This window comes from Nothobranchius furzeri, chromosome 11 (genome assembly GCF_043380555.1).
Source record: "Nothobranchius furzeri strain GRZ-AD chromosome 11, NfurGRZ-RIMD1, whole genome shotgun sequence".
Classification (NCBI taxonomy): Eukaryota; Metazoa; Chordata; class Actinopteri; order Cyprinodontiformes; family Nothobranchiidae; genus Nothobranchius; species Nothobranchius furzeri.
In genome coordinates this window covers 23,524,958-23,530,322 of record NC_091751.1, presented here as the reverse complement: position 1 = coordinate 23,530,322, position 5,365 = coordinate 23,524,958, and positions in this window count along the sequence as shown.

Sequence of the window (5,365 nt, the reverse complement as noted above, 5' to 3'; positions counted from 1 at the left end):
TCAGGAACAAACAGGCGATCGGGAGGACACTGGGGAGGCACAGGATACTGCTGGTGCGCCTGTCGGAGTTGTTTCTCCAGCTCCAATCTGGATGCTCCAAGCAATACTCTTTGTGGGAGAATCAGAGCGTCGGGGTCGTCCTGGTCTGTTATTGTGGGTTCCATAGATCTGGACAGGGCATCGGGTTTTGTGTTCTTTTCTCCTGGGCGATAAGACAGAGTGAAGTTGAAACGACTGAAAAATATAGCACACCTGGCTTGTCGAGAATTGAGTCTTTTTGCTGTTTTGATGTATTCCAAGTTCCTATGATCGGTCCACACAATGAATGGTGTAACAGCCCCCTCCAGCCAATGCCGCCATTCCTCCAGGGCAAGTTTGATGGCCAAAAGTTCCCGATCTCCGACATCATAATTGCGCTCTGTGGATGAAAGAGTCTTGGAGAAAAATGCACATGGATGTACTTTATCATCCTTGGATCTCTGACTGAGGACAGCTCCAACTCCAAAGGCAGAGGCATCAACTTCCACAATAAATTGTCTTGTGGTATCGGGTAAATGCAGGACTGGTGCGGACGTAAACATGTCCTTGAGTTTTTTAAATGAGTCTTGGGCTGACTTATTCCATAGAAAACTGACCTTGCTGGAAGTGAGGGCATGCAGAGGTGTAGCGATCTTACTGTATCCCTTGATGAATCTCCGACAGAAGTTGGCAAATCCTAGGAACCATTGGAGCTGTTTGCGGGTTGTGGGAATGGGTCAGTTGACGACGGCAGAAGTTTTGGCAGGATCCATGGCAATCTGATTGGGAGAGATATTGAAACCAAGAAAAGAGACAGTGGTACAATGGAATTCACACTTTTCAGCTTTGACAAACAGGTTATTCTGGAGGAGGCGGAGAAGTACGGCTTGTGCGTGTTTCTGGTGGGTCTCTGGATCAGGAGAAAATACCAAAATGTCATCGAGATAGACGAACACATAACTGCCCACCATGTCTCTAAGAACATCATTTATGAGGGCCTGAAAAACAGCAGGTGCATTAGTTAGTCCAAATGGCATCACGAGATACTCATAATGTCCTGTGGGGGTGTTGCGTCAAGGAACGGAGCAAATACGGGATCAGGAGACAAGGTAAGAGAATGCTGGAGAATCTACTAGGAGAACGTTCGATAATCTGGCAATGGCTGGGTGGCTGAATGAATATTAAATAGCAGGAGGAGCAGGTGTGGTGAATAAGGTTGATGACGGAACAGGTGGAATGAATGGAGCTGATGAGGTGCGGCAGTGGTTGCTGTGGCAACAGGTCTTCGGCAGGAACAGGATCATGACAAATGGTTTAATTTACATGTTATTTAATGAGCCATAAGACATAAGATTCCACCATAAATATGAAATCAACCTTATGGATCTGTGGGTACTGTTTAACCAGAAAATTGGAACTTTTTATTGCAGGGATTAGGTAACCACTTCGTATTAATTCAGAGACAACAGAAGAGAGAGTCAAGTTTTAAAAGTTTAAAGATTTATTACTAAACAAATTAAAACTAGACTAACTTTAACACTAAATGTATGGTGTAACTAAGGTGGATGAGACGGAGAATGGTGAAGTGTGGAATGTTGCTCAGAACCAGCAAATCCGAAGAAATGATTAGTTCTGGTGGGAAGTGAAGGTGATGTCTTCGCGCTAAGCTTTGGTTAGGAGATTCATAAACACATTTGACGCCATTCCGTCGGTCTATGTACCCTTAGCGGAAGTCCCCGTCTAGATCAGGAGGTGTAGAGGTCCAGCTTGACCTTTGTGGAGCAGAAGCCTGTAGAAACAGCCGTGGCAGCCGACCACCAGTCTTGAGATACATCTGGGTCTTGACAGTTTATCGGCATCTAACAAGACCCAAAACAGGGTCGTGTTGGTTCAGCTGTTATTTTGAAAGGAACCGTTGCAGCAGGTGGGACGGCAACAGGTTTATCCAGCTTGTCGTTGGTTCTTTCGGCTGACGATGAAAGTTACGGATTGGCCACTCCGTCAACTTCTCTCAAACGCTTTGAACTGGCATTAAAGATGACGTGGGCATAGTTTTATACTTCGGATGTTTTGGTTTATGGTCGAATGAAAAGACGACAGATTTACCAAGCACCACCAAAACCACGCCTCCGTCAGATCTGGCAGATTCTGATTGGATCAGTAAAGCAATGTGTCATGTCTTAACGCTACGTGAGATCAGTCCTAGTGGAAACATTTAAAGTCGTATTACTTATTATATTCTATAGGATTATAATAAAGTAATTAATATTTTGATTTCACAGATTGGTCACATCTTATTATTGACTAACACTTTGTTTGATTAGCTTTATTAAAAATAGAGTTTTTTATTAATTATTATTATTAAAAGGAGAGTCCTTTCTTCATTCTTCTCTTGAGCTGGAAAAAAAACAGTTTAGAAGCAAATGCATGAGACCTTGAGGCAATATCTCATGCAGACTAGTTCTGCGTCCGAGGAGAGGGAGAAAATGACTTTTGGTGGAAAACAGTCATTTCATTCCATTACATGCCGCATCATCTCCACTGTAATCTGCTATGTAACTTTGTCTTCTCCTTTAGCTCTAAACTGGAATTCTATCTATGTGTATTTTAATTGTGTTTTTCTTTGTGTTATCATGTCCTGCAAATTGTAAAGCACATTAAATTGCCTCTGCGTTTAAAATGTGCTCTACAAATAAAGCTGCCTTGCCTAAACCGACCCTCTGCAGTGGTGCATCATCCAGTTCTGACCTCAGATGCCTGGTGTTGGTGTCAGGTTTCCTGCTTATTGGCCTTGGAGGCTTCCTGGCTTACCAGAAAATTAATGAGCTGTCGAGGAATATTGGCCTGCTCCCGGAGCTCAGAGATGGATTGCAACACGCTGTGAATTCACAGACTCACATAATTGTCTAGATGAATCGTAAGCTTGGAACTTTGGCCGAGATTCATTCATTGGCACAAAAGATGGATGCCATCAAGGATAGTGGACGAATCAGCACGGATTGGGATAGATTAATGTCCATTATTGGGATTTTGAGAGGTTGAGGACCAAGGAACTCTAAGACAGAGAGGAAATTATCTCTGTCTGGACCCAAAACAATTTCTAATCTGAATCTGGTGAAATTGAGCCTGCTAGGCTCCAACGAAGACTCCCTCCTCAGAAGAAATGTGGAATGTGCCGTCGCTATGGCAACTCTGTGTCCTATCCCAACCTGGGCGGGGAGGCCACCGAATCGTTCCAGGGTCACTGCACACTCCAACCTTCAATGCTCCTCCCCCTGTCCAGACTGAGGTGACATGCGCTGTTTGTAGTGGCTGCAGGAACTGAAGTGTGGATAGTCCAAAACCCACCACCCCACCTAGTGGACACTTATGTTGTGTGATGTCTGAAGTCTGTGTCATATCTGTCTGAGGTGTTTTTTTGCAGAGCAAAGCTGCCCTCCCGGTGGAGGGTAACTCTGAAGTGCCTTTTTTTCCCTCCACCTGAACCAATCCTCATGTAACCCTCTGATCTCTATTAAGGTAGCACGACTCAGGGTTGCAAATGACCACAGTCACCAATTCTTGTCTTGTGTCTTGCCCATGTATGTCTGATCTCTGAATTGTGTGTACTGAAACTCTAATTTCCTTCTGGGATTAATAAAGTATCTTTGAATTGAACTGAATTGAATTGTGAGAAAAAAAACAAATCTCTGGCGCTGCTTTTTTAGGAACTAGAAGTGAGTAAGATGAGAGGTGAGCTGAAGATCTGGAGACTTATTTCCTGATAATCTCTCCTCTGACTGGTCAACAGCAACTCTACCACTGCCTCTGTTTGCTCTGCAGCATTTTATTTCCAGGAATAACACAAGCCTAAAGGAGTTCTACCGTGTGGTGGAGTTACTAATGCTAACTGTCAGCTTCTACTTGCTTACGCCATTTTTACAAAACAATGCCATCAATTTGCAGCAACTCCGTGGCGATGTCAGGGAGCCCTAAGCCGGGTGTACACTGTGCGACTTTTTCACTTTTTTGAGCCGATTTTCCACTCGTGCAAGAATCCACAATACCGGGGCGAGTTTTGCGCTTGGCGTCGTGTAGTGTACAGGGGGTTACGAGAGGCGATTAACACCACGTGACCAGCTACCGATCAGCAATCGTGAGCTTGCACGGACTTCTGGAGTGTTTGATATTTTGCTCATTCCTCGTGAGGGTTGAAGCAGCGCAGCGAGCGGCTGCTACCCAAAAAGTACCAGAACCGCTCCTGGCGCATGCGCAATCCTGCATCAACACCGCTCAACCGCTATTTCCCTAATAACACGTTGTTCATTTTTATTTCTAAGAGTTTTATTTTTTACTCACAATGATTGACAAGAAAGCACATTTGTTGTGTTCTTGTCAAATTAAACTGATCACAAAACACAGATTTACTTTCTTTATTTAGTTTTCCTCATCCAACCCCATAAATCCCTGTGTGTCCTCCTGCAGCACTCCCGAAGGACAACAGGCAAAACAAGACAAAAAAGTCTGACGTGCTGTGTACAAACTGCTATTTTTAGCATATTTTTTAGGTCCAACGTGTTGCTACCAGACGTACAGTGTGAGCAGTCAGGTCGCATCCGAGAACTGGGCCGTGCAGTGTGAGCGCATGACTCATGAGATCTGCCCTGCGAGGAAGTCATACAGTTTGAGCTGAAGCTGAGTGCTACGAGCGAAAAAGTCGCACCATGTCCGCCCAGCTTTAGGTTGTTTATAAGTGGTCAGACTATGGCGGTAATGTGGCGCAATCATGTTCTTTTTTATAAAGGATTAGACGATGGCGGTATAAAGGGGGTACGGGAGTGGTCTCTGTGCTGCCGGGACTTTTGTTTATCTTGGACATGAGTTGTTTTTTATTGCGATTGAAACCGCGATTGTTAAGTTTTTACAAGCCGCTCCAAAAGGTGTCTGTCCCTCACAGTCCCCAAGCAGTCTGGTTTTCTGAGCTTCAGCTATAACGGAGACAACCTCCTGGAGCACTGTAGCTGATTTTGTTAAAAAAGCTAAACCTATGGCCCGTGTTTACTTTCAGTTTTTAATGTAGCCGGCCGGAGCTCGGCACTACCTCCCTACCCCATCATGACAGCTTCCTCTGTTGTGCCAAGGCCTCAATTACCGTTTATAAGACAGAAAATTACTGCAATATTACTACCAAGCAAGGCAGAACAAATGCCGCAAAGTTCACGCAACACCATGCTAGCATAGAACGCTTATATGATGCACCGTTGCAGTAAAATTAAGCCAATTTGCTGGCATGGTGTGTAAAAAAAGGGCTTTAGACACTCTCTGTGTGATACCCTTATGTGGTTTATCACATTATAGGTTTAAAGAT